At 34.2% G+C, this 22,878-nt stretch overlaps 2 long non-coding RNA genes across 2 annotated transcripts; both read right to left on the reverse strand.

Moving 5' to 3' along the window:
• Window positions 1–2,383: 2,383 nt before the first annotated feature.
• LOC149578843 (uncharacterized) lies at window positions 2,384–4,257 on the reverse strand. Its single transcript, XR_016364872.1, has 3 exons — window positions 4,128–4,257; window positions 2,968–3,027; window positions 2,384–2,869 (listed from the first exon to the last, which is right to left on the reverse strand). It is a non-coding gene; the product is annotated as an uncharacterized LOC149578843 (long non-coding RNA).
• A 154-nt stretch (window positions 4,258–4,411) lies between these two features.
• LOC149578844 (uncharacterized) lies at window positions 4,412–5,861 on the reverse strand. Its single transcript, XR_016364877.1, has 3 exons — window positions 5,726–5,861; window positions 4,725–4,981; window positions 4,412–4,564 (listed from the first exon to the last, which is right to left on the reverse strand). It is a non-coding gene; the product is annotated as an uncharacterized LOC149578844 (long non-coding RNA).
• Between the last annotated feature and the right edge of the window lie 17,017 nt (window positions 5,862–22,878).

Consider the following 22,878-nt stretch of genomic DNA (forward strand, 5'->3'; position numbering starts at 1 on the left):
TTTCCCAAGAGAACATGGTGGAAGCCCAAACGCTCCAGTGTGATTTTGGTGCGATGGAGAAGAATCTACTATCTCCAAAGCCTCCACACCATTGTTGCTAGACAACTCGACATCGTTCCCCATTTCACTTTCAAAACCAATAACGTTCTCTTCCTTTTGATTTCTTGAATGATGGTTGAATCACCTCTTTTTCTTGAGGCTCACTCTCATGCTTCCTTTCCAGACAATAACTATCCGCAGAAGGATCTGTATATTCCATTGTTGGTGAAAGCACAGTGGTAACATTCAAACTTCTAGCTTGCAAAATTTTAGTAACCGAACTTGGCGAGGCAACCTCATTTTCATATGCCCAATTCTTGGCATCACATGCCTCAATTACATCAAGTTCATTTTCATCCGCTGCCAATTTTCTAGTCCTAGCTCCCTGTTTGCAAATTTCATCCCCCTCGATTGGGGAAGAAAACTTCACAGCCGACACATTCTGTGAACATTCTTTGTTCTTCAAAGAAGTCATCTCCGCCTTTTGCATGGGGACAATGAGTCTGAAACCCATCCCACGAGGCCATCTCTTCTTGTTGTGCATATATGTCATACCTGCATCAATACTAGGGAAAGGAATAAGCTTACCATCCTCTTCTTCTTCAGATGAATCTTCCTCTCCTTCATGTGAATCCTCCTCACTTTTCCATCCATCCCACCAGTATACACGACATTTCTTTACGACTTTCAGATATACAACATCTCTTAAATTATCAAAGAATTCATTGACGACGGAATCAATCTCATCTTCTTCCATCTCTACTCTAGCCTTACCTCGGCTCCAATACCAATTGTAAATATAATAACAAGCAAAGAAATTGAATAAGAAGACGAAACACACAATATCACAGATGAAACACACAATAACACAGATATTTATCATGGTTTGGCAAAACTTGCCTACGTCCACACTCAAGCAAGGAACTCTTTAATGAATAAACGATACAATACATAGGCTGCACACAGCCATTATATAGAGCTCTCGAATACAAAAAGTCAAGAGGGAGAACAGACAGTCATGTTACTGTTGGGCTTCAAATCCCAACAGGAAAAACCCAAAGAAGTCTAGACTCTAGACTCTCAGAGAACCATGATTGGTGAACATGAGCACCAACTTGTCATGATACATGGCAGGTATACAACTGACACAGAAACATGCTGGATGCGCCTATTATGAGGCCAGTTATGCAAATTATACAACTATTTTCCAAAGAAAATTTGTATACCATGATCCTTAAGTCCATCATACTCTGATAAAGTAACAGCATGTACTAAACACCATGAAGAACCACAGACAAACTAAGAATTTCCAGAAACTTGGAAAATAACAAAATATAATTGAATGTGAAATTGAGAGGAAACTAAAAGCCTCAATTCAAAACCCATTAGTCAACTCAGAAAACATGTATGTCGTAAGAGTCCAAATGACAGAAGAATGTGAACCAACTACAAAATGATAAATATAGCAGAGGTTGCATACCGAAGTTTCAAATGCCACTTGCAGATGAGGACGATGCCTCTGTTTACATGACTTTTGTGCCAGGGGCCAGTCTTACAAAAGGGGCTGCATTTTTCACAAACGAATGCTCTATGAGTCGTGTGGCTGTGGGATGGTTTGCAGGACCCCTCTGTAAGCACAGCCTCTAAAAATTATTGCCTTCCTCAGAGAGATGGTTAGAAATTGCTGTCAACTCCTAACTGTTGCCAATTTCTACCATTGTTGCAATCTGGCATGGGAATGATATAAATTTATAGTTAATAATGTGATTTACATGCAGCAGCATGGGAAAGTAGAGAAACAAGAAAAAATTGGAATTTATTCTGTTTAAATTTTAAAATAATATTATCTGATATTGTTATTAAGATTTAATTGTGTAATTTTCACTTAGTTACCAGATTCGCATAGCAGACCCCAGATTTGGATTCGGGTCCGATCCGGGTCCAGATCCACACTGTGGATCCATCAGGATCCATGGCCCAAGGATCCTAACGGATCCACAGGCAGAATCAAGGATCCTGCCCGGATCCTCAAGGATCCAAGCTGAAATCCTGAGGATCCAGCACAAATCCGTGGCAACAAAAGGCACAAAAACATAAAATCATGAATGTGAAAGTTCTGATTTTCTTTATAATCATGAAAATAGATCAATTATCAAGTATACTAGATTCATAGATGCATACTAGAATCATGGATTCATACTATGAAATGATTTCTCTTAGCTTTTAGTATATATACACACACACGAATCCTCCACGGATCATTATTGAAAAAAAAAAATCCCAAATCCACGGATCCGATTCGCGTACCCAAATCAGATTCATTTCATGAATTGGCAACTAAGAGTTTTCAAGTTAAATTCATTGATCTATGTTTAGTTGATAATAGTTCACAAGAATCCATCCATCACAAAAATAAATAAAACAATCAATTACACAAGTATCTAATGTCACCTAGCAAGACCTACTCAGAAAAAGGGTCCTATAAGTATAGAATAAAAAATCCACCTTAGAGTCCCACACATTTAACCATATACTTTGGGTGTCATATATCTTGACAGCCGTAGAGATTTCCAAATACTAGCTACTCAAACGAAGAAATAATTGGAAGCCAACAGAATCTGAATATGCAGTTTGCACCCTAAGAGGAAGCTAGCAGATTTGAAACGCATGAATACTAGTCCCTCGTTAAAGTTCTGTCACAATCGCAAAATGACTTGCCCCTCCACTGTCAGGATGGCAGCTCTGCACTTGCAGTAGCCATTGCACAAATGTGCTACCTAGGCTCCAAATATCCACCGCTAAGTCATCGCCATTTATAATTTTTAATGACCTGAAGCAGCGGAGAAAATGTCAATGTTCCAAGGGCACGTCAAATCAAGTATCCAACAAACAAGAAGACACTGTCTACGAGGAAAGAAAATTTATTACCTCAGGAGTCATCCAGTGTGGAGTGCCCATAAAAAATAAAGGGCATGAATGTGCTGAGATCTGGTGATGGGACAAAATGCATAGGCTTAGCATTGGGTCAAAGTTAGCTGCTATTAATACAAGTGTTCGAAACTTTTCATAAATACAAACTCCGGGCCGTTTGATACATCCACCAGGGTTCACTACACCCCCCGGATTGCAGCCAGGAACACAGCTACCAACTACAGGGAACTTGCAAAAGACAAAAATATGGTGTAGCATATTCCAAACAGTATATATTATATACCGGAAAATGACTAAAGTGAAATACAGTTTCTTTATAAAAAAATCAGACTTACAAATGGTCAGCCCCATACCTTTGTATTTCTAGTTTTTATACAGACAAATTGCAGTAGCTTGCTAGTATCGAACATAAGATCTAAACTGAATGATTCAGGCTATATCATCCATTCATCAAGTCGAACAAATTGTTATTTCAAAATCGCAAAATATATATTCGTCTGTGTTTTGGCAGCTTTAGATTTTCTATACCTGCCGTGCACATATTGATTCTCAATGGGTTGTTACAAACCAATTCTGCTTAGCTCCTTACAAGCAATATAACATTTAGCTCCTTAGGAGGATTAACATTTAGATAGCTTAAAATTTCCAACTATAATGGTAGAGTAGTTGTATTGCATACAAGCATATGATTGTGTGCCCACATTTCATCTAAAAATTTTAACTAGGGGTATGGGCTGAACTACTTGACTGATTACCTCAATACAGCTCCAGAAACCAAATTTGAAGTGAGCAAATTTTACAATAGTTATTCTGTTATATGCAATGGGAAAGCCTACGATAGAAAGCAATTGAAGGTTGCCGTCACAGGAGAACTTGTACTAGATATCCTACAAAAGGTATCAGTTATTGTGTATGATCTAACACATATTTAGATGGCTTGCATAGAAATGTTACAAAAGAAAAGCCAACTAATTGCAACTTTAGGATCAAATTTTCAGTATTTACAATAAAGCCTATAATATATATAATGCAGAATAACAAGAAATGCACACAGCAAGCAAAATTCAAAGACCCTTTTTCATAGAAGAAAGCTATAACGATTATTATTAAACCTTTTAAGCTATTGCTTTGCATTTAAAGATATCATAAATGCTTACCATAAATAGTTAGCACTTAAAACAACTAGTAAAGACTTGCCAAGGCACTCTCACTATGAAAGTCTGTAAGGGCCCGTTTGCTTGCTGGAATAGGAATAGACATTCCAGAATATGTTTTCAGTTTTTCTTTTGATTGATCAAATTGGAATAGAGAATAGAGTTTCATATTTCAATTTGACTCCTAAAACGAGCATAAGTCTATGTCAAAAAAAATCTATTATTAGAATAGACCATTCCTATTCTCAATCCTATTATCCCAAATTTAATAAATTTTCGAATCCGTGAGCGAGCACATAAGGGCAGGGTCCGTGAGCAAGCGCATATGTGTGCATTTTGGCGGGATTTTATCGGCAGGGTTTTTTCGGGCTCCACAGTGATTCTCAGGTGCATTTGTCTCTCGCAGCGATTCTCAGTAGATTGAGAACAGAAAACAACTCCTGGCAACATTGTTTTCAAATCAAAACAAATATGCAGAAACCACAGTTTTCTTTATACAGAAAATGTGCAAAGACGTATATGTTAACGACATTGCAGAAGGTGAAACTCATTAAGATCGATTTCAGCGATAGCACACATGGCTTGAAATAAACTACGTACAGAATTTTCCAAGCTTGTATGAATTGGCAGTCTTTTCAAATAAGTCGGCTGCATCATCATATTTGGCCCATCCTCTCATTTTCTTCTCTGCAGCAATCTCAAATTCAGTTTCTTTGGCCTCTAGCTTAGCCATGTTCCCTCTATTCACAGCTCAGAGCAATCGAAATTCAGTAAGCAGCGCGTCTCAGAGATTGGCTTGCTCTGTATGTAAATATGGTTTAAATTGAGTGGGGTTCGATGGTGGGTAGAAATAAAATCTGACAAGCAAAGAGTAGCCCTCGTCATTGGAGTCACAGGAATTGTGGGCAACAGCTTGGCTGAAACTTAATTGTATTCCAATTCCAATTTCTCTCAACCAAACAGGAGAGTAACATATTTCCAGTCAAATACTAGGCGAATCAAACAAGAATGGGATTACTCTTTTCCATTCCTATTCCACATACGCATTTTAATTTTCTATTCCTATGCTTGCAACCAAATGAGCCCTAAATTGACAGCAATAGAAAACCAAAGCAAATCGTGCTGAGTTGGTTGAAATTGCCATTGAATCAAAGTGTGCAATGCAAGGAACTGATTTCTCTCAAGCCACATAGATCAATGAATGACAAGATTTTTTATTTTGCAAAATAATTAATAGGTGGAAGCAAAAAGTAAGGGCTATATATAAGGCTCATCCACCAGATGCCTAGACATCAAAAGATGAATTGTAGAATTCTACAGGTCTCACAGAACCCCATAGATGGAGCCCTGATAAATTTTATCATCTATTCCAGAATATAAAACCTAACGAGTCCAGGGTATAGAATAGACCCTTAGTCCAACAACCTGGGTAAAATCACTTCATTGATCTCTCATTTTTTATAATTATATAACAGGCACACCTGGCCCCGTTCACCGCCCTGAACTAGACTAACTAAGGTGGATTTCAGTTTACTAATGCCTTAATGACTGCATTTAAAAATTCCAGCGATTCATAGGGTATTAATTTCACTGAGCCTCACCAGTTGATTCTTGATAACCATTGCCTTTGGAGTTCCGGGTTTTGGTCCAGCTGGAAGCCTTTTTTGTAGATTTCACACACGAATCTGCTGGTGGCCATCAGAATCATCGGTGATAGAGCCACCACTTCGGCTTCTAGATCTGCAGAAAACACAAGAGTCATTCCAAAATTGTAATCAGTGTATCAATTTCAACGGACAACTGATAAACAGTCGACCAATAATTACCTGGTGACACGGAAATTTATTGTTCTCTTGACCAGGGTCGGGTTTTATCTCCCTGCTTCTGCAGATTACATATTCACATCACCTCATTCGCCAGATGAGAAACTCGCTTCGACATTAGAAGTACAGAGTACTCTGTTTTTCCCTCCCAATTATATGAATACAATGCTAAGAAGTAGTCTATATTTTTTGAACCCTGCAACAGCATGATGTATTTTAATTTTTAATATTTTATTATTTTCAAATTTTAGCTCACAAAAATCTACATGTTGATATCCATTTTCCCAAAACAAAAATTTTTAAAAGTAATTAGTTGCATATTTGATAATTGTTGTCATGATATTGATAAGTAGGAGATAATTTCCACAGCAAGTGTCAAATTGTGATATTGTTATAGGATTTAACTACGTGATTTTGAGTCAAAGTCCTTGAGTCAAACATGGAGTTTGACTCAAAATCACACACTTAAATCCTAATAACAATATCACTATCATGATATTGTTAACTAAATACTACAAGTGCACACTTATTGCTACAATTATGTTTGAAGTTTATGACATGGCATAAATATTTATGAGATGGTTTTGCACTATCAAAATATATTGTAATATAATTGTTAATCAATAAAATTAAAATATTTTATATTTTTGAATGTGTCAAAAATATTATATAATTTTAACATTTCTACATATTTTTCAATTCTACTAAATGTTAATTTTTTTAATTCTATTAGATGGAAGGTAAAATGGTAAGGAGAAAAAAAAAATTACATTAAAAAATTACCTAATTTTCTCAATTCAATCATGAATCGTCATTATACTAGCTTGACATGACACCTATCACATAAGTGCATTTTATATTAAAATCAAAATATTCTTGTATATTGTGTTTTACTGATTCCTAGCTATTTTTTTAATAAATGTAAATTAATTCATTAAATGAACTATCAATTCATACTAAAGCTTGCATCTCAAGGAGGTGCAAGGAGTACATCCATAGTTTTATGATTTGAATTAAAAAATAAAAGAAAGTGCATAAAGTTGACCATACATAGTAGCATCTATTTTGAAAAAATAAAAGTTACTATAGTGTCCTATTATATGTTTTCGAGGTCATCCCATGAAATATTGTCATTGAAATACATGAAAAGACGTAATAAAATGTTGTATTTGTAAATAAAATTATACATTGCTTCCCTTTCCTCGGAAGCAAATGTCAACTTATAGAAGAGAAAATGCTTATAATGTATTAGGCTATGAGTAATTGCTTGTGGGTACCTTAACTCTTAAATAAGTTACACAAGCATATTTATAAATATTTAAGTTATTGTAGGGGTTATATTTAAGTATCAAAGTGGATCTAGACGATAACGAGGGCCTTTCATGCCTCTCTGTGGTGATACCTTCATCTTCAAGTGTACTTGTGATGACAAGTAATTGTGGTTATGGAGAGGGAGTGAAACAATGGGATTGGATGAATGCCTTGGGTAGATGAATGCCCTTGATGGATGAATGCCCCAGTCGAGGACAAGTGGATAGTCGTGGATGATTGGTCGAGGAGTGAACACAAAGAATCTTGTCAGACCCGAGGGGTTTACTTAGGTATATATAGGAGTTGATGGCTAGTTATTATCATCGTGTTTGATATTGTGTTATTATTGAACGCTATCCAAGATAGTCCCCCTTAGAGTGGATTAAGAGGTCGCTCCCTTAATATATCATATTACTATAAAATACGTGATGTGTATTTCCTATTATATTTGTTTATTGTGGTAGTTGTTTAATTAAATAAGGGGGCAATAAGAATAATCTGTTCTCTATCAAAGTACCTCTGGGAAATTACCAGAAAGCTTTGGATCTTGTAATCTTAATAGATTATTTGCAAGAAAAATAATGCTTTGTAATGTAGCAAGAAAGAAAGCTTTGTAATGTAGCAAGAAAGCTTACATATTGCAAGTTGGTTCTCATGTTATGGTGAATTTTCTGTTGTTAATTTTATGTTTTCTAGTTGGCTTGCAATGTCATTTTTTGGCATTATAGCTTGCAATTACCATTTGGAATTGCATCCACAACATACCATCTCTTAGAGTTCAACTTGTGTAGTACCTTGATGACTTTATTGATAGAATGACATCCATGTTTCTCTTCTACAATGTAGGATATAGTCTACCCTAAGTTGGTCACATATGTCTTTGGAGCTCTATAAAAATGGAAATTCTATTAGGTCATGTTATTTTAGAAATATTCAATTTTCATTTTAAAAAATTACTCACAAGCTAGTGACTGACATTCAGACACTAAGACATCTAAACTAGACCAATGGCAATTGAGTTTAGTGGGTGTCTATGAGTTTTGCATTAATGCTTGTCCTCCCATTTTTGTTAAATGGGATGAGCTAAGTGATATAAACATTGATGTTTCCTTTATGGAGCCAAAGGTTCAAATTCAAGAACATAATCGTCAAGGCATTCATAATGTGGCCTCAATTTTCAATGCAATAAGACATACTCCTTGCGTGTGGAACTAAGTGAAAGGTTATCCTAAAAATCAAAATTAACCAAGCTATAAATAATTATATTTAGAATGCAATTTTATTCATGTAAAATAGTTTATTTATAAATCAACATCATTACCAATTATTGGAATTCTAATCTGTTTAGGATTTATGAGAATATTTTTTCTCTCAAGAGTTTACTTTAGAATTTTGGCAAAGATTCTGAGGGGTAGAAGACTGATAACATTCTACAAAGTGAAATCAAGTGAATCCTCCTAGAATTATATTTTGAGAGATTTGAAAAAGATATGATTTAAAACTTCATCTCATTTGCTAATATGCACAATAACTCAATTGCATCCTCTACACTATTTTTTTGACAAAAATTTGGACCAAATTTAGGCTATAAATTAGTTGTTGAAAAATGACATTAGATTATCTAGACTTGTAGTAACATTTATTTAATTAATTCTATAATAATCTAGAGTGTAAACCTAGATCAATAGTGCATTTGAGAGCTCATCAACCTAGAGTAGTATATCTACACTATCAATTATTTCCCTACTAGATTAGGATTTATTTCTTTATTCCCAAATCTAACCTTGAAGCCAAACACATAACTATAGATGACAATATTTTTGTTGAAGGGATCCAAGCTTTTAGGCATAGCAAGCATAATATTTGTTGTAGCCAACACCTTTTCCCTTATTTGATTTCACAAAAAGAGATTGGCTCCCTTTGAGAATCCAATTGACGAGTTCAAAGATATTCTAGAAGTATTTCCAATAGACAAATATGGTAATCAATTTTCTCTCTTTGTTTAAAACTCACCTTAATGCTATGATACTTCACTTCGTACAAATTGGTGGCAAAGCACTCCTACTAGTTTAGAATGATAAAAACATAGTTCTTGAAATTCTTTAATAGAGACTACTCATAATGTTTGTGGATCAACATCATTCATCTTGTGCTTGAGCAATAACTAGGTGGATATCATGGATGTTAAACCATGTAGAGTGACAATGATCTAGTATTGCTACAAATGTTTTTTCATCGATCGAATCCATCTATTGCTTGAACATGGAATGGTAGATGGATATGAAAAATTAAGAGTGTCACTAATATTGTAAGTTGCCTACTAGTTAATTTTGAGAACAAGATTTTATATGATTTGAGCTATCATATAGGCAAAAATGAGTTCCCTTTCAAGCCAAAAAAAATTCTTCCCGATATAATGCATACATTTTCAGAATGAGTGCTTCAAGATCAAAGATGCAATGAAATCTTGAAACAAATTTGGTTGAGAAAAAGGTTCACCAAACAATGAAACAAAATTAAGCACATATTGTACACTCTTCCATCTAATTTCACAACATACATTGTGATGAGACTCTAAATTGCCTTCTTAATTTGAGTGTCATTTCAAACTTTTGAGCCCCTTAAAGTACATTTAATGCATGTGTACCCAGTTGTCCTTTTGAGACCTAAGAGGTGTTTAATGTTTCTAACACCTTGCATTCAATATATTCATGTGTCTTGTATAGATAAATTATCATTCTAAGTCATTTAGTGAATTTTCATATTAAGCAATGTTTAGTTCTACATTTTGCATAAGTGTTAAACAATGACAGGAAGCCTAGTTTGCGCGTGACTATCTCGTGCCTAGTAATGTTTCATGACTCATTGCTCTGAGAATGTTTAGTATGCATATCAAAGAACCTATGTTTCAGATTTCAAGTCATTTCAATATGATCTGACTAGGTTTTGAATTCCTCAAAGTTGGTTACTTATCTTTGTTGTGCTAATGTAAATTTGTTTAGAATTCTAAGAGGTCCTGTTTGACTGATTATAACTTTGACCCATTTGACCGAAATGAGAAGTTTCCTTTTGCGTTACATTTTAGAGGTAAGAGAATTGTTATGTTGCAGATTTGAGCTTATGGTGAATCCGTTTGATGAGTTTTCGAATGTGATTCCATTTGCAATTTGTAAAGTTTTACTGGTGTCAAGAAATGTAGATTGATCGGTACCCCTATTCAGGATGTGATAACTCTGAATCTGTGATAGGTGAGATCAAATGGATTGTACCATTGCATTCTACTCTGAAAATTCTTTAAGTGTGCCAGTTTGCAAGTTTTTACAAATCCGTCTGCACACTTTCCTAGGTCCTTTCCATTTGTAAAAATCATTTTTCTACCATTATTTCCAGTTTTGCAAATCCAAGTAGCCCACTTTTGTTGTTCACAAAATGTGCCCTATTATTCTTCATGAGCCCAAATCTCAGATGTATACTCTCCTCGCTATAGTGAACCAATGCCCTAGTTTTTGTGTCCCCAAGTGTCAATTTGTCGTGTTTTCGAAGCCAAAACCAAACAAGATTTATAATTTTCTAACATGTTTCCTTGCATACAGTTCTGAGAAGGAAACTTTGATGGTCAATATCTTTTGACCCCAAAGTTGTTATGGCATGAGATTTTGTAGGGTAAGAATATGCAGATCAAAGAATTAACGTGTCTAATTTCAGGGCCCAGATGTCAGTTTAAGTCAATTTTTAAGGCCAATCAGAGGACCCTTTGGAACGAAGTTGACAAGTTGCAGAAGGAGGTGAAAATGAGTTTTAAAATGTTCAATCAATGATTAGTTTTGTTTTAAATCACTAAAATGATTTCAAAAGGATCAAATTGAGGAATCAAGCATTTCAGTTCAAAAAAAAAATTAGCCAAACCCACTTGGGGGCTCGACTGATTTGGACATAAAAATGAGATATTTGGGATTAAAGATGCTCAAACGATAGTAGTGTGTTGCTATATTGTTATGGTGTCAAGCGTGATTCATAATGATGAGGAAGTTCCCATTTTTGTGATTACAAATGTAAGTCCTATCTTGCTTTTTCTTCATCGCCATCAGATAGAGTAGCTATTGTCAAAAGAAAAGAAAAGTATCAGTGAAGCATTGATTTAATAGAGTATTAATTTTCATATGGCCATTGCTTTCTCACATTAAAGGACTATAAAAGGAATGAAGTTGTAGATTCAAATTGGGGTGGGGGGGAGGGGGACTTTTTATGCAAACTATAGGTGAGTGTCAACATTTTGGTAAAAGAGAGGTAGGTGGATGCCTAAAGGCATACTTTTTACCTACACAAAATGGCTATGTCCAAATGCATTTGAAGGACATCTCAGTACAAAGAGAATTCATAGACTTTTTAGCTTGTTTATCTTGAATGAAACACTTTTCAGAGGGGAGAAAGACGAATTTAGAAGTTGCATTAAACTCAACTCACATGTTTGATGAGGGATACCTTTGTGTAATATGCCTAATTGTTGGTTGGTGAGTTTCCTTTTTATATAATAACAATTGATTCCAATTATGATCAAGCTCAAAATTACTTGGACTCCAGAGCCCTGGTGGTATATCTATGGCAATCTATATAGATATGTGTTTTCCATCTCATTCCTGAATTGAATGCTCTGTCCAATACTCCTCCCCACATGAAATGAATGAATGTGTTTCAATTAAATGATTGGTCAACAACGAAATGAGAAGCCATTCTTGGGCATATTTTGAACTGCAAGCCTTATGCATATGGTGAGTGACTCCAACAATGTGTAGATGCTTAGTTTTAAGCAATGGTTTCAGATGTATCCTTCCCAAACAATGAAGTCAATTCTCCCCTTGCATTGCATTGGTAGTAAAGGGTGTGAACTCCGGTCAAAGAAGTGTTATTTACAATGTGATGTCGTCTCTCCTCAACTGTGGATCCCATGAAGGTTGATATTTCTTCTTCCAATTGCATATGCAAGTGCAATGTGTTTTATGAGTTTTGAATCTTGTTTCTAAAGGTGACAAAGTGTATTAGAGGAGGCCAGTTGAGGTGGAAGGTCTGCAGAATTGATCTCCATGACATGGAGGAGACAAGATGCAATTCGAAAGTGAATAAGAATGAGCCACATCTTCAACAGATTGAGGCTTAGTGACCTGTGGTTTTTGAAAATGAGCACAATTTTATGGTGAAAGGGATCTCCTAGCCAGAAAATGGGAATGTTTTCACTAAACAGAGTGGCTAAGAAGGAAGTAGAGATTACCCTGTAGCCAACTCTCCATTGAATAATTAAAAGATCTTGTGTTTTGCATTTACAATGACATACCTTGTGAATATGTTTGGCATGGGATGTTCTTTCCGCTTTGAAGAAGAACATCGGTGGAGTGTTGAAGTGGGTAGGAAGGATGAGAGGCTTTGATGTCATGCACTAGGAGAGAAGAGGCCTCCACTAGCAAAGACATTCAAATTTTAAATACAAAGGAATGTGACTTAGTGTGCAGTTCAAAGAGGTCAATCGCTCAGATTGCTATAGGAGGAGCTGCCCCATTCACCATACATCCATCCATGGAGCATATACTTGACTCCTTTTTGAAATCATTGGTTTCTCTTCTCCTGACCGATTGGCATATAAACCTACATCATGAAGGAATTCACATTAAAAAATAGAAAGTGTTTTGTCCCACATTTATTGGGAATCAACATTTTGAAGTCTTTATATGCCCCAACACACACTTGCTCGGTTTCTAATGAGACACACAACTTTTGAAGTTGTAGCCTCATGTGAGGGACCAACTATCGACGGAGAGCTGACAATGGCACAGACTAATAAATTTTTAAGGCAAGTGCGCAGATTTCAGAAGAAGACAAGGATGATGTCATCAACAGTGACACATGATGATCAAGGGCAGCGTCGCAGCTATAACCACGTAGTTAAGCCTAACTACGGTTAGTTAACCACTAGTGCACGATTGCAATGGACAATGTGAAGTTGGAGAAAATTGCCCCAAAGCCACAAAAAATGCTTATTTTTCTTGTTTGTGTGGCTTAACTACAGTTAAGCATGAAGGGCCCCGAAGGTGCGAAGCTTGGTTAAGCACATGTTCGCCCGGGTTAAGGCGGAACCCAGGGTTAAGCCCAAAAAGTTGCCCTAGGGTGACACATGGCAATGTGTCTAGGTGGAAATGATGATGTGGCATTAGCTATGTGAGATTTGGTCAATTAGAGATCGACATGTGGCGGTCAACCAAGGGTCGACCCGGATGGAAAAGGGGGCAAAATTTTGAAAATTGGAAATTGATTTTTTATTTGCAAATTTTGAATGTTAAGGGCCTGGAATATAAAATTTAATGCTTTTAAAGTTTTTCTATAGTTCTAACTATAGAAATTTTTAAAATTTTCATTTTAATGCTTTAAGCTTGTAATGGGGGCTTGATTTTCAAATGCATGCCAGAGGGTCATTTTTCATCGAACATATGCAATGCAATATATCGTTGGAACTAGGAGAAGATGGACTTTCTGAATATGGGATTAGAATTTGCATAAGTATTCAGCAGTACAAGCTATATGTAGATTTGTGTTTTCCTAGGCATTCTTAGCAGAATGGGCATAATTCATCATTGAGCATCACAATCAGTTGAAAGGTAGTTATGAAAGTTTGTTGAAGCTAGATTTGGAGAAAAAATATTCTAAAAAGTTTTATTTTGCCTCTAAAAGTCATTTAACGGGTGTTTTTGCCCTTGCTTTGATCTCAGATCTTGCATTAAAATTAGTTACACTTTTCAATCATTCTAAAGATATTTTCAAGGCTTTCAACAATAGCAAAGAAAAGATCTAATTTTCAGTTGCAAAGAGAGAATAGAGAGATGTTTTGCATCTGTAGATGGAGGTTTTCCAAGTGGACAAATGGTAGTGTCTGATATGATCTGGGTTTGCTTCTTTTCTATTTAGTCTCTTCTTTTCTCTTTCTCAAGGGTTGGCAGTTTTCACTGTGAGACCAGTTTGGTTGGTTGGTTCTAGTTTGTCTGTGAGACCACATTGTTGGATCCAAAGCTGTGATGTCACCACATCCATGCAACATTTTTCATTGTAATAAACAACAAGTAATAGAATACAGATAGTTCATATCTGTTAGGGAGTTTTATGTTTCAATTTCATGCATCCTTTATGTATTTGTTTCAAGAAAATAAAAAAAAGTGCAACAGCAAATTAATCTTCTATCTGAATTTTGTCTCATGTTCATGCTATTTGTGATCTTTTGTGATATATGTACAAGGTTCATATTGTCTAGTTGCAATTTGTTTTAGATTTTATATGTTGATTTTTTTTATTATGATTCAAGGAGTCATGTGAATGCTTGGTTTATCATCATAGGGTTGCAGATCTTATGAAGGGATAGGTCGAGTATGAGATTCAAAAAGATGCAAATGTCAAATTCACAAGGTGAATGGACAGATTAGAAAAGTCTAGATGTATGGGATATGTCAATGAATTTTTTAGGGATGTGTGTTAGGGGTTTGTGGGATTACCCAATAGATAAGGCACTAATCAACTACAAGATCAAAGTGTTATGTTGTTCATATCATGGTTTTGCTAAAATCAACATCATTAATCAAATGTCTTTTCCCCTTAATGTTGAAAGAGCTGAAAAGTGTTGCCCTCACTTGGCTTATCAAGTTATTAGGTCATGTTATTAGCTATTTAATGGCTGGGATCTTTGCATAAGTGTTAGAAGATTAAGGGTTTTATCTGCTTTGTTAAATTCAAGTGTATGTTTTAGCACTGGTACCATATAAATGAATTTGAGGTACACCCGCCTAGGTTTTGTGGAGCTTGAAGTAGAAGAAGCATCTAGCCTTATAGTCGGTCTGGTGTCTGAAATGATATGTTGTAGATGGGAAGCAGTTGCCCCTAGATGTGTCTTGTTCTCATCGGGATAATTTGAAACTGTGACGTTTCAAAACACCAACACATCGTAAATTCAAAAATATATGTATACATTGTGTACATAGATTATATTAAAGAAGAGATATCAATCCCTAACAAAATTATCAATTATCAATTAAAGCTCTGAACTTGGATGAGATGATCTTCTAGACTAATCAAGCCTCGAACATTGGGATTTTGAAAAGAATCAATGGAGTATGATGAGATAAATTTGAATTTCATAGACATTAGACATGTAAGTGTGAATCATGCAATCCAATTTCATCATGATTTTCACAATTCTATAGACGTTGAGGAAAAACTAATCTGTCTAATGTGATCAGTTGGATGTCAAACACATTTACAATTAAGACTGGACACAATAACATAGAAACAACAATCCAACAAGAGGCACCAATATATTAGATATTTTTGAGTGGGTGTTGGAGACACATTCCAAACAAGTTACTTTTATGGGTTTAATTTCCAGAGTCATGTAAGAAAAAACCCAACAAAAGAAATTTCATCAAATAACGGACATATCACAAATTTCAAACACCAAAGCAATAACTATTCTTTAAATTAGGGTTTTGAGCATATTTAATCAATTCCCATGATATGGGTTGCTATTCTAGAGACATCTAACACAAAATATGCCTAGACACTTTTACCCGATGAGTGCTAAATCACATAAATAACACATTATAATAAAATGTGCATTGGGTTTAGGCACTATTTCCACCAATTTCATCACATGGATTTTATTGCATTAAAGATCCAAGCAGTAAAATTACACAAGAAATGTAATAAGACATCAATTTTATGTCTTCCTTAGCATGAATCCCTTGTTAAACACAACTTATCATGAATCCCCTATTAAACAGTACTCCAGTTTTCCCTGTGAGCTTCAAAATACACACAACTATCATAGATAATAGATACTGACATAAACTCACTGCAACCATAAAAAAAATTTAATAATAAAAATAAAAATAAATGCATTCACAAACATAAATTTGTTGTCAAAACTTAAAAGTAGAGGGGTGTATGTGTTTTGATTATAATGCCCCACTGAGAGATGCTTGGAAGCAGGATAAACAAAGGCTTTTATATATATATATATATATATATATATATATATATATATATATATATATATATATATATATATATATATATATATATATATATATATATATATATATATATAGTAAGAAGCAACAATATATATCTGCTTTGTTAGATTCAAGTGTATGTTTTAGCACTGGTACCATATAAATGAATTTGAGGTACACCATCCTAGGTTTTGTAGAGCCTGAAGTAGAAGAAGGGTCTAGCCTTATAGTTGGCCCGGTGTCTGAAAGGATATGTTGCAGATGGGAAGTAGCTGCCCCTAGATGTATCTTGTTCTCATCGAGATAATTTGAAATCGTGATGTTTCAAAACACCAACACATCGTAAATTCAAAAATATATGTATACATTATGTACATAGATTATATTAAAGAAGAAATATCAATCCCTAACAAAATTATCAATTATCAATTAAAGCTCTGAACTTGGATGAGATGATCTTCTAGACTAATCAAGTCTCGAACATTAGGATTTTGAAAAGAATCAATGGAGTATGATGAGATAAATTTGAATGTCATAGACATTAGACATGTAAGTGTAAATCATGTAATCCAATTTCATCATGATTTTCACACTTCTATAGACGTTGAGGAAAAACTAATCCGTCTAATGTGATCAGTTGGATGTCAAACACATTTAAAACTAAGACTAGACACAATAACATAGAAACCAAGCAGTCAAACAAGAGGCACCAATATATTAGATATTTTTGGGTGGGTGTTGGAGGCACATTCCAAACAAGTTACTTTTATGGGTTTAATTTCCAGAGTCATGTAAGAAAAAACCCAACAAAAGAAATTTTGACAAATAATGAACATATCACAAATTTCAAACACCAAAGCAATAACTATTCTTTAAATTAGGGTTTTGAGCATATTTAATCAATTCCCATGATATGGGTTTCAGTTCTAGAGACATCTAACACAAAATATGCCTAGGCACTTTTACCCGATGAGTGCTAAATCACATAAATAACACATTATAATAAAATGCGCATTGGGATTAGGCACTATTTCCACCAATTTCATCACATGGATTTTATTGCATTAAAGACCCAAGTAGTAAAATTACGCAAGAAATGTAATACGACATCAATTTTATGTCTTCCTTAGCATGAATCCCTTGTTAAACACAACTTATCATGAATCCCTATTAAACACAACTCCAAGTTTCCCTGTGAGCTTCAAAGTACACACAACTATCATAGATAGTAGATACTGACATAAACTCACTGCAACCATAAAACTTTTTTAATAATAAAAATAAAAATAAATGCATTCACAAACATAAATTTGTTGTCAAAACTTAAAAGTAGAGTGTATGTGTTTTGATTATAATGCCCCACTCATAGATACTTGGAAGCAAGATAAACAAAGGCTTATATATATATATATATATATATATATATATATATATATATAACCGCAACAACTTACACCAAAAAGGAAATGAAAGACTAACAACTAACATAAACCAAATACCAAAGATCTCCAAGCGTCACTACTAACCAACTTAGAATCCAAGATTACACAAATCACGAAAATACCCAAGGAGGCATTCTTTTTAAATCCAAAGTAAAATTTCCTGGCATGGTTAAATATACATGTCCATTACCAACTAACCATAACATAATCAAGAATAGTAAGCAGAGACCCTCAAACAGTCATGCACAAAACAAAGACCTAAGGTTACATCCACTCATCTACTAGACACCATGTTGAAAGACACCTGTTGAACCCTAAAATTTGGCTAAGTCTAAAATTCTAAAGCCCTAAAATTTGACTAAGTCTGAACTCCTGAAGCCCTGAAGTTTTCTAGAATATTTATCCTAACTCCTAAAGGGCTGAAAACTATCTCAAATGAATCGTCACATATATAATATATATCTCAATTATGTCGACTTATACTTAAATGATATATTGTATACACCCTATTAGTAATGCGTTTTAATATAAGAAGATGTGGCACCTAGGGTATTTAAAACCAACATTCAAACTTCCTGAAGGCAAGCATAAATGCCCTCAATTTGTTGTAGGATAAAACATAGTCACTCTCGCACGAGCTTCCCCCACAAACCGGATGAGTTTCCCCACTAAGCTCGTGCAAGTCTTTTTTTTCGCATGAGGGAATACATACTCATGTGAGACAATACATACTCACATGAGAGAATGCACTTCCCAGGTAACAAAAAACCAACAACACAAAAAGAAAGTAAAGGTAAACACATAGAAATATGAAACCTCCACACCGCGAGTACCAGATCCACGTAAATCAAGGAATGATCACTCAAGAGCATAAAGGTAAATCTAAGAACTTAAATAAAGCTAAAATACACATTTCTATTACATACATCCATCTAATCAACAACATCAATATATGAAATGAGCATAAACAACATTGCAGTGAAAAGGAAAGAACACATGTGTGATATAACCAACTCAATTCAACCATGCTTGTTTCTTCCCTACCATAATGGCATCATGAGATCTCAAGGGTCCTAACCATACTCATGAGAATGAATCTCAATTCGCCAACAAGATCGTTGGAGTTGTCTCATGAGATCTTTCTTACCAATAAACGATCCATTAACATTACATGAAACAAGGAACATCTTACATGCTAATCTACCAATAACATCACTAATCTAAAGCAGTGGTAAGAAGTCTCAACTTAGAAATTTGATACACCATCATGATAAAGGAATGCATCAAGTAACACACCAAACATCATCTTAACATGATATCAAATGCATCCAAAGTAAAGCATAAATCACAAAAGATCATACTCTAGATATACTGAATTACCAAGTGAATATCCAACACCTACCTCAAACTGTAAGCAGACCATCTCTGTACATCGGTCCCTAGTAGTGGTACAGGTAGCTATGCCTCCCAACCAAATGGTACCCTCATACCTACACCCACCACGCTCATGGAGATAGCAACCCAACCACAATCACATTAGAAAATCACCCACAACTAACACATACACACCAATCAAGAATATGATTCCAACATCTATATGATCAAGAAGATAATGCAACACAACAAGTCACTGGTTAGACCCACTAAGGGTAACTATATAGCGACTCAAGTGGAGTGTAAGTCTCTTGGCATCAAAATTCCCAAGCTAAATTGGTATGGTACATCAATTCCCTCGGGAGACCACATACCTAGTTCCATAATATCAACTCCAACAAGAGGCCACACACCCTGTGTAGTAAATCAACTCCCTTGGGAGGTTATACACCATGCCCATGTATAGTATAGTAAATCAACTCCCTCAAGAGGCCACACACTATACATGTAATATCTTATCTTATCATTAAGTTTTATTCTCATTAACTAATTTTGGTTATCACTTATTAGAATCTCTTCAAGTTACCTTGTCGACCACTTTTGGGTCAAGGTACACAATAGAAGCCACTCCACCGCCTACCCTACATACCCATGGTCAACACATGATGAGTGACCTTAGGCAATGCAAGTTCCCAACCCAACCCCCAAATGAACAATCCCTCAATTGGCCTAAATCTAAGAGTTTGTTCTCACAAAATCTCATCATATACACATGTACGTGATCATGTGTGGGTACAACCATCCACACTAAATCAATGATAAACAAGGGCTGGATGAGAAAACAAGAAAGACCAAGTGTAAAAACTCACTTAACTAAGCATATTGTCAGGAGTACGGATTCAACATGAATCCCAATGCAAGAAAAATAAAACCATGGTCGGATTGGAAATCTAGCATTCATTTTGAATCCATCACCAAAATCAGTGCCAAGAAATACCCAAGAAAGTTGGGCGACATACAAAATGAGACAATTTAAAATTGCTAAAAAATAAAAGTTGTAAAAAACTGGTGAAATCAAAACCTTTTTTCCAAATGGGGGTAAAAATTCTAAAAATCCAATAAAAACTAAATTCCAAGTTTGTATGCAAAAATGACCAATATAACAATATGAAATTCTAATTTAAACACACAAAAAAAACCCTAATTGTCATTCCCAACCAGGCCAAATTAACTTATTAAAATGGATGAGAACACTAGTTCTCATCCTCCAATTATAAAGCAATCAAAAACATAAAAAAGAGAGCCAAAACTATTAAAACGAGAAGCCCCTACCTTACTAACAAATGGGCTAAAATGAGAACAGACGCCACAAGATAACGAAGATGTCAATAGTACATAAACAATCAACAAAGGATGAGTATTATGTTTTGAATCCAATGAGCCTACTCTTGTGTTGATCTCACGAGCGTAGCTCCCACAACAAACAAATCTCCATAATGCTCACAAGGGATTTGGAGGATTTGCTCCAAAATTCCTTAATTCAAAAGTGAGAAGTGAGGTCTTATTTCACTTTTGGAACATTTATGCACTTTTAAAAACAAAATGACATAAATAGGAAAATAAATACATAAATAAACTAAATCCCTTTTAAGCCTGATAAATCATGTTATTCCAATTAAATGGAATTCAACTACAAAAAAGTTGTCGGTAATATAAAATAAATTTAATTTGAATATAAAAATTCTCTTAAAATAATTAAATCACAATATTCAATGACTTTTGTGACCACTGTGGATTCCTAAATGCACACACTTCACTGGTCTAGTCACAAATCATAATGAATCCAGATTTACCAATTAACCAGAGGGTTTATTATTTTAATTGAACAGGTTACGTCGCTCATACGGGGACAACATTAGCTAGGTATGAATGACCAAACCACTAACTCCACATGCCATTGTCAAGGATATACATCCTACACAATAAACAACTTGATCAATCATAGATGCACAATAATAATATAGTCGAACAACGCAAAATCACGTAATAATCATTTAATTAATTTCATTAAAAGAACCTATTTAAATCATTCATTTGCATCATAACAAAAATTTACTACAAGAATGATATAAATATTTGTAACACAAACACAACAACTAGAATCCAATAAAGTCCATAATATATCCATAAATAAAGTTTATATCTGAATACAAAACAACCAAATATCATCATAAAGCATCATGTCACATATTCACTAGCATCATCATGCAAATATGATCAAACTGAACAATGTAGCAACTAACATCTATTAGCTATGCTACTGGTAATCAAAACAATATATAATCATCGAAGCATCTCAAAAGCACATAAACATGAATATCACAAATTATCATCGAACAAAATAGGCCATGGTACATAATGCAAACACAAGAGGCACTACATTGATCTTTTGACCAATTTATACCTGAAAAGGGACAAGTGTTACGTCACCATTTGATCATTTTCGTAACTTGTTCTTTGAGAAATATTTTTAAAAAATTAAAAATTACAACTATGAAGATTCTTTTGAGAATTAATATAATACATTATTTAACTTTTACAATAATAAAGACAATTCTATTTTGTTTTTGAAATAAATACAATGTATCATTTAATTTTTTATAATTATTAAAATAAAAATTAAAATTTAAAGAACTAATTTTCACAAACAACACATTTAAACAATCAATGAGTAGAAGATATATCCAATAAAAATTATAAACATAAACTTTCAAATACTATAATTTTTAATATTGATATATATATATATATATATATATATATATATATATATATATATATATATATATATATATATATATATCCCTAACTTCCAAACAAACAGCTTCACTAAATAAATTTCACCTGAACTTCAAATTACTTAAATAATATATTATTGTGTATAATAAATTAAAAAAGTCAAATGCAATTAAACAATTTTTTTCTTGATTTCCTCTTTATTTCATCCTTTACTTAATTTTATTTTTTAAATCTCATTTAGAACTTCACATATTTTATAAAAGAACTATCATTTTTTCACATAATTTTGAAATGTTATCAAACAACTATGTATCATGAAAAATCTTTGAAATTTCTTTCTAAATTTACAATACTTGTTACTGCACCAAAAACAAACTACTAAATATATAGAAAATTAGATTTTATCAATATCCATGTACATATGCTTTATATAGATTTTTTTAAAAAAAAATTTGTGTTGGGGGGAGTGGGTTGGGGGGCTTCAAAACAAGACACATAAACAAGGGATTTTATATGGAAAACTAGCTAAGGAAATGAGAATGTAAGTGTCTTCTATAGAGGAATATGGAGAAGAGTGTGGATGAGAGACAAACTTAAGCCCTAAATAGTCAATGAAAACTTGATTTTGACAATATAGTTTAGCCTCCAATCATAAATTAATTTTTAGAGAGTAAAAAGCCCTTTGTCAATGGGTACTCATGGAGGAAAATATTAGCAACAACAAAAATATTAAATACAATATACAAAGAATGTATCTTAATTCGAGGTTTTCGAACGACAATGGAGCGAATATTCTAAACAATAGTTTCTCAACCCTTTCTCAGTATGCGGCTTAACTAGCTCTTGTAGCTACTTAACCAGCTCTTGTAGCTACTTAACCAACATCTCCTCTTTGATTTTGATTCCATTATAGATTGTATGGAAATACTTTGAAGATTTAGAAACCCCATATGAGTATACACAA

This window comes from Cupressus sempervirens, chromosome 1 (assembly GCF_028749045.1).
Source record: "Cupressus sempervirens isolate cs-2001-9-10 chromosome 1, ASM2874904v1, whole genome shotgun sequence".
Taxonomy (NCBI): domain Eukaryota; kingdom Viridiplantae; phylum Streptophyta; class Pinopsida; order Cupressales; family Cupressaceae; genus Cupressus; species Cupressus sempervirens.